The 13,566-nt window shown below is 44.6% G+C and overlaps 1 protein-coding gene across 2 annotated transcripts in view; it reads left to right on the top strand.

Moving 5' to 3' along the window:
• Positions 1 to 233: 233 nt before the first annotated feature.
• AGTR1 (angiotensin II receptor type 1) overlaps positions 234 to 13,566 on the top strand; it is a 53,868-nt gene continuing 40,535 nt past the window's right edge. The window contains exon 1 of one of the 2 annotated variants that reach the window (XM_083442934.1): positions 234 to 663. The gene's annotated coding sequence lies outside the window, so the exon portion shown is untranslated. The remainder of the gene's footprint in view (positions 664 to 13,566) is intronic. The other variant, XM_083442935.1, reaches the window with a different exon arrangement.

The following is a 13,566-nucleotide window of genomic DNA, read 5'->3' as shown; positions in this document are numbered from 1 at the left end:
AACAAGATGTTCCCTGACCTAAACGCGGTGGGGGATCCAAAGCGCACCTGAAACAGATCGACCCCCTTCCCCGCAGCAGTAGGGACAGGAAGCGGGAGCCTCGGGCGGCGTTAACAAGCGGAACGGGCGGAGGCGTGTCCATCGACAGCGATTTCATTAGCGGCGCTGCTGGGCTGCGCTGGACGGGGAGGGGGCGGCGAGGAAGCGGGTCTGAGCCGAGGCTGATTCATTCACGTGTTGGGAGGGGAAGTGGGGCGGGGGGAGAAGCGAGGCCCAGAACTAGGGGCTCTCCCAGGAGGGAGCGGGGCGGGTGGAGTGTGAGCTGGAGGGGAACGCAGCCGCGCAACGAGCAGCCGCCCTGGCTATAAATCCAGGGGGGCGAAGCCAAACGGATCCAAGCCTTAGGACAGTCCTGCGCGCAGCCACCCAAGGGACTGAGGCTGCCGCCGCCGCCGCCTTCTCGCAGCAGCAATAGTAGCTGCAACACACCCAGGAAGGTGAGACGCGCGTGGCTTCCCCAGGGTGGAGGTTCGTGGATGCCGAGCTGCCCAGCCCGGCCGAGAGACAGAGAAGAGACCGAAAGAGAAGAGAGGGAGAAATCCGCAGTTGCACAGCCGCTTCCAGCGCATCCTGCCAAGCCTTGCAAGTTTCTCCTCTCGCCTTGTAAGTTTCCTCCTCCTTCCACGCGTCTCTGTTCTGTTCCCTTTCCCCTCCTGCCCTACCAACTCCTGAAATTTGGTTTTTCTTCCTCCTTGCCCACATGCAAACTGCTGCCCTGGTTGTATTTATTATCATTATTTGTTATCACCGTCCCTGGAGGGAAAGTTTCCACCACCAGCCCTTTCCTTATGAGAAAGGCTTTTCCCTCTTGCTTCCCATTTTACATGAGAGAGCTGAAAGTTTTCTGGCATGGACTCCAACGACGTGATTTCTAAATCTCACAAGCGCTAAGGAAATACGTGGGACTCGGATGGGTGTGTGTGTGTGTGCACGCGCAGAGCTATAGAACAGGACCTTTTCTTTTCTTTAATGCTTTTTGGAGGATAACTGGCAATCCTGTGGTTTTTGTATGCATGCAAAGGTATATTTGAGTATAGGCACAAAACTAAGCCCTCTTTTATATATAGTTAAGCACATACTTAACCCTACTCTCTTCCACTCAGTCATCGAAGTCAATGGCATTTAAAGATACTTAACCATTGCTAGGATCAGGCATTATTCTTTGGAAAGTTTATTGCTATCACATGACATTTTATTATGCTTTGCCTCAGGTACTCAGTTTGTTCCATGCTTCACCAAAAGAGTGATGAAAGTGTATCTTTGGTTTTCCAAACTCTTAGAGTGTGCATGTGGAAGGAATGCCTTGTTTACACTGTGCTGAAAGTGTGACTCCCTTAATTACTGCTAAAAGCAATAGTTTTAACAACCAGAGTCCACAAGGAAGACCGATTGCTTGTTCCAAGGACACCTCTTTGAAACGATGCCACAGATTTATCTGCTCGCAGAAGATAGAGGGCTTGTGCACTCACAAGTCCTGTCATGTGAATCCTCTCATATTTCTTGTCAACAGGTCTAAGGCACCATTTAACAGAATCAGCGACAGACCTACCGCAAACCGACAACTTTCCAGCTTATTTCTAGCAACTTTCCAATTTATTGCTAGCAACTAGTAGAGGCAAAGCCAAGCCATAACTTTGACTTGACAAATCAGTTAAGGGGAACGAACTGAACTGGCAAGACCTGTCCTGTTTTCCACAACTTTCAAAATAATTTTCCTACTAGGTTTATACTTACTCTAAATTGCCCCTCTGTTTCTGTTAGATTCCTGCTTCCTTACAGAATGAATTTTGTTGGCATCCGTGCAAGGATCAGGATTTAATCATACTTACGGTGCAATCCTAGGCATGTTGGCTTGGAAGTTGAATGCGCCACTGTATTCACTAGGGCTTTAATCCCTGGTGCGTGTGCATAGGATCGTAGCCATAACCCTGTGCATCACCAGCAACTTGGTACAAAGTCTGTATCCTCAGTAAACAAGCATACAAAACCTCAGAGCACATTAAGTCAAAGTTTGTTCTTATGTTAATCTGGTAGCAATGGTTACTGTTGCAGCAGGCCAGGTTCCTACTATGTTGCACAGGGAACATCTGGGACTAGAGACAGTTTGCATGACAACTCCACATTTCAGACATTACCCAGTGCAGTGTGGGACCTGACCGTGCAAACAGTGAACTGCAAAGCAAGGACCAGCTGTCAGTCATTGTGATGTTGCTGTGAAGCCAGAGACAGGATGGTCTCTGGTATGTGTCAAGTAGCTTCAATATAAACACTGTGTGCTGTGTGATACGTGCAAATAAATATGCACCAAAGATCAAATGGCATTCGTTTATACCTCTGCCCTTAATCCGAAATTAATAGTGTTGCACCAGCAGTACAGTTGGCAGCAGAATATGTCCCATAACCTTTCGGATGGAGCTGTGACACTCCAACAAGAAGCTGACATTTTATTTTTAAGGCAAGGTTAAGGGGAATGCCTGCAAATAACAATAATCACACTGAGATCATTTTAGAATTCTGAAAATGTCACAGGCAAGATGTCGGTCCCTCTTTAAGTGTGTAAAGTGGAATGTGTGTGGACATCAAAGGGGCTGATGTATCAGGTGAGGGCAATGGCGGAGACCTCATATACTTGCAGACCCACCAAAACTTCAAATCTGGTCCTGGGGGAGAGAATACCAAAGCAGGTCACATGCAATTCTCAGGCATGGCCCAGAGGGGATGGGAGAAGAGTCGTGCTTGAGTGAGACGTAAGTACAGCCTACACCAAAAGCAACTCATTCCCTAATCCCACCACAGTTGGCATAGAAGCAAAGGATGGCTGAGTCCTTTTTTCACCTCCCAAGGTGGGGACAGGAAGAAGGTTGGGCTCAGGGACAAAAGGCCCTTTAGCATTAGTCCAGTGACTCTGAGCTCTGTTCCCTCCATCTCACCCTCAGTTGCTTAGTGGATGATGCCTTTTGACAAGTTATCTGTGTGCCCAGATGCCCTTTCTCCACCAATGCAGCTGTTCTAAGGGACACTATCTCTTTATGGCAGGGGTGGGAGGTCCCTTTTCAGCCTGGGTTGCGAGCCCTTGCAGAAAACCTTATGAGACCCGTATGTTAGCAGTAGGAGGACATACAGGCATGGCTCCTTCCAAGCAGGCAAGAGGAATCCTGAAAATTCGTGGACACATTCCGACCAGATAAACTTATTTGGAAGAGGGCACAGAGCAGGAAGGGTGTGGTTTGGGGGGTCAGAGAGAGAGAGGAGGCTGGATGGCCACATTCCCTTCCCACCCCCTGCTTTATGTGGAAGGACCATAACTTAGTGGTAGAGGAGCTACTTTGTGTGCCAAATGTCCCAGATTCATTCCCTGGCAGATGGTGGGAATGATATCTGTCTACATGCTGCTGCCAGTCCTAGTAGACAATACTAGGTTAAACGGAAGAAACTATACCATGCAGCTCTGTCATTACGTAGAGAGGCAGGACTGTGTCTGAATCCCTCTTCAGGCAATCGCTAAATCTGTAGAGTTTTTAACATTACATTTTAACATCTGTACTGTTTTTAACATTTGATTGGGAGCCGCCCAGAGTGGCTGGGGAAACTCAGCCAGATGGGCGGGGTATAAATAAATTATTATTATTATTATTATTATTATTATTATTATTATTATTATTATTATTATTATCATAGAGTCAATGCACAATGGGGGGCAGGGGGGACAAATGTGCCATCTTCCCTCCTCCCCCTGTGTCACTATTGTTGGAGAGTGACTGACAGTTGGAGAGTGAGTGACAGTTCCTGTGCTGCTGTTGGCTCCCTGCATATTTTAGAACGCTGGAAAACCACGATTCCAAAACTCATGGGGAGACTTCTTGCTTCAGAAGTTTGCCCTCCAACAAATGGTGAACAAGGGGAATGATTGTGCACACACACACACACACACACACACCCCGCCGCATCTCCCCATATTTTTAATCTTCACATTTAGTGAATCTTTGACAAGGACACTAAATATCCCCACGCAAGCTCAAACTCACCAGTTGGCATTGTATCTGTTGCTTAGGATGTTCTGTAAAGTCAAATTCCAACTTGCTAATATTGGGGCAGCCATGTTTTGGGGAAAGACTGTAATTCCGTATTGGAGCACACAGAAGGTCCCAGGTTAATCTCTGGCATCTCCACGGACCAGGTAGAAAGAAATGGGGAAAGGCCTCTACCGGACCCCTTGGAGAGCTGCTGCTATTCGTACAACTTTCTGTTACTTCCACAGATAATACTGGACTCAGGCCACATTCACCCTGTGAATAGGGATTGATTGTTGAACCCCTCTGATAATTGTAGCTCTAGGGCTCTCCTAACAACTCTCAGCACCCTTAACAAACCACAGCTCCCAGAATTCTTACAGGGAATCCATGACTGTTTAAAGTGGTGTCAGACTGCTCTAAATGTACCGTGTAAATGTGGCATGAGATGGACAAATAGTCTGACCTGGTATGTTCCTTTATCATTTGTATTTTATTTGTATAGTATTTCATTTGGTATGAAACCAGCTGTTTAGCTGACATAAGGTCTTCAGGCAGGAATTATTTCTGGAAGAAGGGTTCTGTGCAACTTGGAAGCTTGCTAGTGTCCTGGTGCTCAGCCTAATCCTTCAGCAGGTTTCATGAAAAGTAAAGCCCATGCAGTTTTTGGGGCCTGCTCCCTAATTAACATGTGCAGGATTACAGCCTTAGTCTTTGGATCCTGAAATCCACAAATTGTGTGGAGGGGGAACATTCCCAAGATACATTTGATTGCACACATATTTCATATTTTCTTTTATCCATCTTATATCCTGTCCTTCCTGCATATTTTAATAACCAGAATTTCTGCAAGATTATTGTTCCTAAGCACAAAACTAAAATCATTTGATGAATTGTTCTGGGGTGGTTTCTAACAGGAGACAGGAATTAGCATTCTAATAGCACATCTTCACAAAGTTTGAATGATGTCCGATTACCACCCATAGCACTAAGACCATTATGTACCTCCTGAGCTCCTTTATTGAAAGGGAGAGAGCTTTCAGAAGGTTGGGGATTTGAATTAGCGGCTGCCCCATTTTTCTTTCCACTTTAAGAAATCCGACTGGCTGAAATGAAGGTGATCCCTGATAAGACACGCTGGTGTATAAAAGTCAAGCAATAATCAGTATGGCTTGTCTTGGAAGAGTGTCCCACATTCTGTGTTCGAGCCAGTGGCGTAGTGTGGGGGGTGCAGGGGGGGCCGGCCGCACCGGGCGCAACATTTTGGTGGGGCGCGCTCGCACTCACAGCTCTCTGCCCCTACCTGGCTCACTCTCTCTCACTGCAGTGCTGGCTGTGCGAATCCGATCCGAGCCGCCAGGTCGCCGCCCAGTGTGGAGGGGAGGGTGCCAGGCGTGCGGTGTGGTGCGGAGAGAGAGTGAGGGACTATCTGGGCGAGGGACAGTGCAGTGGGGGGGGGGGCAAATTACTTGCCTTGCCCCGGGTGCTGACAACCCACGCTACGCCACTGGTTCGAGCTTGCCAAAAATCCTGTTGGCATTGATGGAATTTATGACAGCCTAGAGGATCCAGAGGGTCAGATTTGATGAAGTGAAGAGCTGTGCAAGCTGACCAAAGGGCTGACCAAAGTTGTTGACCTTTTTTTTAGGATTGAAGTTGTTGAGCTGATTTTAGGGTTGGAGTTGAGGTTTTTAGGGTTGGACTTGAGGTTTTTTTAGGATTTTACCCCAGGAAATGAACTGCCACAGGGGCCGGATTAGGCCCCCCCAAAACGGACTTTGGACATGCCTGGATTAGGCCATAGCATTGGGGGAATGTGGCAAGTGCATTTGCTGTATTGCAGGGTGGAGAAGTGGATCTGGCCCCCAAGCCAGACCCAGAAGTGGCCAAACCTCTGCAAACCACTTCGAAAGGTGAATAGGGCCATCCTATCACATCTGGTGATTGTAACTTCCATTCACTGCTGGAAAGGAATAACCGGGAACCAGTATTCGAAATTAGCCAGTTGCCAGGTGCATTTTGCACATGGCCATTGACTACTTGAGACCAAGTGAAGATGCCTGGGTGCAAGGATGTTACCTGACATCTCCATCATCTGGAGGTGCGTGCCTGGGGATCATTAGTATCACACACTAATACCCCATCCTGTAGAATTCCATCAGTTATATTTTATCTGCACAATTGGGATGAATTTCAGGAATCAGAATGCTTTTTCTGGGCTTGCCTGAGCAGGAGCAGTGAACAAAGTTACAGTTAACTGGTGTAGCTTGTCTTCACTTACTCAAGTGGCTTTTCTTCTTTAAGTTCTCAAAGCCCTTAACCCAGCTCAAGGTTGTCATCTGAACTAGCCGGATGTTTAACTGAGAATCAATCGCAGTCAGTCCGTCGTTTGAAAAAGATTACATTAGAGCCATCAAAATGACAGCTAGACATTCCATTTTGGTGACTATAACCTTGGTTTACCTAGCATTTGGCACCTAGCTTATACGTCTGAGTTTCTAACACTGATGCAGATGGTTTTTTGTGTGAGTTGAAGGACTTTTGGATATCCAGGTCCCAATCCTTATAGGGCTTTAAATGGAGGAAGAAGACGAAAGAGAAAGGCAGAAAGCACCAGTATAGGAAACAGAGAGAAAATCTCTGGGTAGGCAGAAGTGTGCTATATTAGATTCAAGGCATCTCCAATTAGCATCTTCTTCAGGGCCACTCTTAAACACAGCAAATCTTATTCTTTGGTCTCCGGTGGCTCTTAGAGATACAGCTAAGGCAGTCTTTTTATATCATGGTGTAAAAACATCAAGCAATTGTCTCTGTGGCTTTGGAATTACTGAATTTAAAGCACTGGGAAGTGTCACGAGAACGTAGATTTTCAGTGAGCAATTATTTCGAAAGCATGTTAAGGGATTGTTTACTCAGTCAAGATTCAGATTGCGATTTAACAATTCCAGTGTGATGTGTACAGAAGCGAATCATGCCAGAGTTTGTCAGCTGCAATGACTCCTTGCTCTTTACCGCTCAGGAGCCTATTCTCTGCATCTGATCACCCTTTACACCTCCCAGGGTTGCAAATTAAAAGGGCAAGCAGGATTACCTTTCCACTTAATTCTATGGAAACACAAAGCAGGAGAAAATCAATCACCATTCACGGGTTGCATTAGCTTGGTTGTGAAGATCATTCTGATGTAAAAAGGGTGGGCAAATGTTAATTTCATTGGTGACTTATTCACAGTACGGATTTATTTAGGTTTTTTGCTATATTTTCACCTGACTCATTAATTGAATTCAGCACAGGTAAATAGTACGTCCAAAGAAGTCTGGATTAACTTTTTGGGTAAAGGTCTGATTTCCATGAAGAAAATCTTAGGGAAAGTTGTATTTCCCCAGATTTTTATGAAAATTGGATAGCACACCCAAGTTCTGCAATACATTATATTAATTACTTTTTATTCCATGCACTTTACAGCCCCACCCTCACTTCAGTTCATCATTACAACTACAGTGTGTGGCAAATCTCTGCATTATTATTTTTCCAATGGGCAATTAAAACCAAGTAATGGGAGTATTTCTGTGGTCAAAAAGTGGGATAGAAAGCTGTAAAACAAAGACATATTTTTTGGGCCAATTTATGCTTTCATTGGTGAGCTGGGATGTATGTTCATCCAATCATCAGTGTACTATAACATACTGGCAAAACTTTTCAGAGTTTTCTGTTTTAAATTCTACATGCCCTCAGAACAGAAAGAGCCATCTAAATGCATTCCATGAGGCCAGAGTGCCTGTCTAAATCATCACACGAACAGCAAGAACACTGGCAAGCATAACACTTTGTCCATGCAGATAGTCATTCTCCTGAAGGGATGAATTTAGGAGTTAGCTGTTGCCATTTTCTGCAGCAGGGACCATTTGTTATTTTTCTTTCGCATACCACTTAACACTTGCCTTTCAGGAAGAGTGGCATTGCCATAATTTGCTTAGATTAGTGTCGGAGAGGGACATGTTGTTTTCTTACTCTCTTATCCATTTGTATCATATATATTAGATTGTGAGCCTGTGGGCAGGGACTAAATTGCAGAAGTGTGCACAACAGCAGTGATTCCCAAACTGTGGACCTATGAGAGTGCTGGGGGGGGGGGGAGAGAGAGAGATAGCTATATGCTTGTTTTGAAAATTGAAGACACTATGTTAGATGCATCCACCACCTGTGCCCATGCTGTAGAGGTGAGGTCCTCTACCACACTGATCCTACCCCTTGTTAATAGCAGCAACAACATCTCAAGGGAGGACAGATACTAGTCTGGGGTACTCTAGTGCAGGTGCAAAGGCAGAAGCAGTAATTAATTGCCTGCCTGGACCACAGATGTTCCAGGTGGACAACCTCCACATCCTGTCAAAGGAAACAAGAAGAGGCTGCTGACCTTTCTGAACCTTCATGTGGTTTGGGGTTGCCCAACTGCTGCTGGCCATGAGTTTGGCATGAGTGTTGGGATTAGCTAATGTTGGTCTAGTGAAATCATGGCAGTGTGGTTAGACCAATCCTGGTCTTTCACAATTTAGTCACTTCACATGTGAAATATAAAGCTTAGAGAGAAACTTGGAAAAAGCTGGGGTGGGCCTTACCTGCACTTTAGATTTAAAGCTTTCTTATGCTACCTTAACAGTCATAGATTCCCCATAAAGAATTCTAGTGACTGTACAGTGGTACCTCTGGTTGCGAACGGGATCCGTTCCGGAGGCCCGTCCGCAACATGAAAAGAGCGCAACCCACAGTGGCGCGTCTGCGCACACACAGGTTGCGATTCGCCGCTTCTGCGCATGTGCATGATGTCATTTTGTGCTTCTGCGCGAGCAGCAAAACCCGGAAGTAACCCTTTCCAGTACTTCCGGGTCAACGTGGGACGTAACCTGAAAGAACGTAACATGAAGCGGACGTATCCTGAGGTATGACTGTACTTTGTAAAAGGTGCTGAAAGTTCTTAGGAGACTTCCTTTCCCTTCAAGGAGCTACAATTCCCAGAGTTCCCTGGGAAGAGGAATTGATTGTTCAGCTACTCTGAGAATTGTCATGACTGTTCACAATGGTATGATACGGCTTTAAATGTATGGTGCAGATGGGCCTAGGATTGTCTGGTGAAAGAGCCTAGGCAGACCTCATTTGCAAGTGATCCATGCTGGGCTGTTCTGTTCACAGCCACAGTGCTCTGATCCATGCTGGATGTCAGGAAGCCAACTTGTTAAATTTCCCACAATGCTCCTGATATTGTACCTTTGGGGCATTGTGAGAAATTTAAAAGCCCAAACCCAGCCACTTGGCTGAAGCACAAGAAAAACACATTTAAAGGGGGACCTAGGCAAGCCTCAGTGGGCCCTGCTAGGCTCCTAGTAGCTGCCCAGGGATGATGTGTGCTACTTAGGGTCAGCAAAGGGATCACAATATATGTTGTTTGGAAAGCATGGTTCCATCCTGTAGCCCTGATTGGCTGGGTAAAGGAGAGAGCAGGACACAGACAATGCTAAATGAGCCATCCTGCAATTGTAGAGAGAATGCCTCCCCATGGTTCTGGAAAGTATTGAAGAAAACAAGTCAGGAAAATATACCGTACCTCCAGATTTTGTGTATGCCCCCATGCATTAAGTGCAAGAAACATAATTAGCCATGAAGGCATAGAGTTGTGAGGAAGGGAAAGGTCCATATCCATGGTTCCTGTTGTATATAAATCATCATATTTGCTTGAGAGGAGAAAAGGGAATTGGACTGAATCATTGGTCAAATGATTCACTGATTGCCCAGTCAGGCGGAATGAAAGATTATGACAATGAGCTTTTAGCCACGGAGCAGGAAAAGGGAAAAGCATTAACACTCCTTTGGTTTTCAAACTTCCAGTTCTCCAGGAAGTCCTTCAGCGCTTGTTCACCTGCTTCTAAAATTCCTAGGATTCTAAGGTATAGCCTCTGTTGCTCACATACATGGGTACGCAAACTAAGGCCCGGGGGCCGGATCCGGCCCAGTCGCCTTCTAAATCCGGACGGTCCGGGAATCAGCATGTTTTTACATGAGTAGAATGTGTGCTTTTATTTAAAATGCATCTCTGGGCTATTTGTGGGGCATAGGAATTCATTCATATTTTTTTCCAAAATATAGTCTGGCCCCCCCACAAGGTTTGAGGGACAGTGGACCGGCCCCCTGCTGAAAAAGTTTGCTGACCCCTGCACATAGGACAGGAACTGTTTTTATATATAGAACTGTAAAGCCCATTTCATGTGTTACTTGTACACAAGACAGTTCCTTGTGCGGTCATAATGCTGTCTCTGTCTCCGACATTGTGTGCCCAGGGCTAATTTTGCTTCTGATGCCCACACGTTGACTAGTTGATATATCCACTTTTAGATATTTCTGTTAAAATGTAAAGCAGTATACAATAAGTAAATCTGAGAATCCCTCTAGCAACAACAAGAATGAATTTCAAATGTACAACCCAACCTGAAAACCTGAGAAAACAAGGGAATTCCAGATACCTCGCCTTAAAACTGGCGTATGCAAATAATTCCCCACAATTTCTGCACTTACACAGTTTATTCATTTCTAAGAATGAGGATTAATTGAAGAAACACTGCTTCCGTTCAATAAATCTCACAGGAAAGTGATTATAAACCTACACATCTTCACTATTCATCAACACAAATTAATGTGTAATCTGTGGTTGATCATTTGTTAAAACTCATTATTTGTTAAAACTCATTATTGCCATTTGTAATTTGCCTTTAGTCATTCACTATCTCAATATTTAAATAACTATAGTTTCATAGTCCATGTCACTGTGATTACAAAGTGACAAATTGCAAAGGACTTAATTGTCAGTGGCAAAATGTGAACGGGAGTAAATGAATCCACATAAACTGAGGTTGTACAGGCTGCAATCCTATACCCGCTTTCTTGAACTTTATGGAAACTTACTTCTTGTTATACTTACATATAATTGCTAGGATTTTTCATGGAAGGGCTTTATCTGAAGGAGCATCTCCACTCCCATCGTTCCACCCGGACACAGAGGTCCAGCACCAAGGGCCTTCTGGTGGTTCCCTCGCTGTGAGGAGCCAAGTTACAGGGAACCAGGCAGAGGGCCTTCTCAGTAGTCGCACCCGCCCTGTGGAATGCCCTCCCACCAGATGTCAAAGAGAACAACAACCACCATACTTTTAGAAGACACCTGAAGGCAGCCCTGTTTAGGGAAGCTTTTAATGTTTGATGCATTACTGTATTTTAATATTTTGTTGGATGCTGCCCAGAGTGGCTGGGGAAGCCTAGCCCGATGTGCAATGTATAAATAATAAAATTATTATTTTTATATTTATTTATTTATTTAAACAAACATCAAGAGCTCCAATCGGTAGCCTCCTGCATTATGCTAGTAGGTAGCTCATTTGGTAGAGCATGAGACTCTTAATATCAGGGTCTAGAGTTGAGCCCCACATTGGGCAACAGATTCCTGCACTGCAGGAGGTGGGACTAGGTGAGTTTTGTGGTCTCTTCCAACTATAATTCTATGGTTCAAATAAACTTATCTGCAAGATGCCCCCAACCTCTTGAATGTTTTTGGCTGATCTACTTCATTACTCTATCTAGAAAATAATTCCAGCTGAGACATATTTGTAGCGATAAAGCAAATTTGGTATTCTGTTTGCTTATCTTCATTGGAGAATTTTGTGCTAACAATGTAGCCCACAAACAAGTTATACTGGAGCTTTGGGAAAGAGGTTGATCAAAGCTCCATTCTACACACACAACACTTGATAACTAAAATGCTTCAAACTTAATCCCGAGAAATTAAGTCGTGTTTTAATCCCATTGAAATAACGGGACAGGATTTAAGTCAGTTGTGACTAGGGGTGGGTGAAACTGGCTCTTTCTTTGTTGGATCACACTCTTAGATATCCCAAACTTTCCTCAAAAACAGAGCAGAGTTCCTTTTTGCTGAAACTGGGCTAGACTGGGAGTGGGTTTTTAAATTTAAGCTGTGGGTTTCAGTAACGGGGGTAGCTGATCAGCTGCAGTGTATGGAGTAATTGATATTTTGCTGTAACACAAATGTTCCATAAAGCAGGTACAGATACAGCACTAAAAGCTGTTTTTCAAATAACTGTATCTTCTTCTATAAACACTGGCGGACGAGTGAGTAAAGTGAGTTAATACAGTCATTTCATTATAATGGATCTTCTAGTTTTTCTTTTCTTTTAATCCTTTGTAATTCACTTCCAAATTGCACAACCACATATATATATGTGTGTGTGTGTGTTGGTCAAATCATTTTGAACAAATTAGTGTCTTTTCCAACTAGCAATGAGAGCTATGCATGGTAGTGATCATTGCTCTGTCCACTGGAAATCCTTCTCGACAGCCTTCTGGCTTATGAGATTTCTTCAGGCATTGTCTCCATAAGTGTCTCGGTGTGGACTTTTGGATTGTTTTTGGTGGGCCTCAATGCTGCAGCCTGCCTAGTGTCCTGTCTTTTACCTGCCCCACCCACTAGCTGTTGCATAGCCATTTCATTGGGCCAGCACCGGCAAGTCCCTGTTTGCTAAGTAAAGTTGGGAGGGGAGTCAGAGAAGTTATGAGGGTGGGACAAGGAAAGGAGGTCTCCCTCCTCAGAAGTGTGGATGAACCCCAAGTCTTAAGTGTCTGCTGTGCCACAAAGCTCACTGGGTGCGACCCTAAACTACCTCACAAGGCTGTTGTGAAGGTGAAAGAGGGGAACATTTATGCTGCTCTGAACTGCTTGAAGGAGATGGATGGATGGATGGATGGATGGATGGATGGATGGATGGAATAAGAGATTAATGCTTTAGCTTTAGCTCCCTTTCAAATGTTGTGTGTAGCATGCTAGAGTATGCCATCCTTAGCCATAGAGCCTTTAATGCCTGGTGGCATTAACTTTTTCAAATCGCATTGAATGCAGTGGGACTTGCTTCCAAGTTAAACACCATGGAATTCTGTGGAACATACTTCTCAGTAAACCTGCACGGAACTGTGCTGTAAGTACATTATATTTATTCATGAAAATAGTGTTTGCACATCTAGAAGGATGCCAGCTCTCCCCCCCCCCCCCCGAATCTGAGATATAACAGGCATGTTTACAAAGCCAAGGAACCTTCAAATTACAGCATTACATTCTCAACAGTTTAGTTAAAGATCTGTCAGGCTTTCCATTGTACAATTTACTGTAAATTGTGCTTGCTTAAGAGGGCAAAAATTATGTAATTTGTAATCTGATTTTAAGACCGATGGTGTCTGAGGAAATAGAACAGGCCTTATACGCTGATAGATTCTGAAGTGACGAGGTGAAGGTTTTCTCAGATACAGAACTGGCCATTAGATTGACTTTTTTATTTGTAAAAGGCCTCTTCTTTCCAGCTCTCCATCTCGCTTTAAGGATTTAAGTGCAGCAGTTCGACTTCTTGTTAACTACGACCGTAGAATAATTACATTGGACAGCCTCACCGT

The sequence above is a fragment of the Podarcis tiliguerta genome, assembly GCF_965153285.1.
Source record: "Podarcis tiliguerta genome assembly, chromosome: 5".
NCBI classification, from domain to species: domain Eukaryota; kingdom Metazoa; phylum Chordata; class Lepidosauria; order Squamata; family Lacertidae; genus Podarcis; species Podarcis tiliguerta.
Note: the sequence above shows the minus strand (reverse complement) of the source record. Positions and strands in the feature narration are given on the sequence as shown.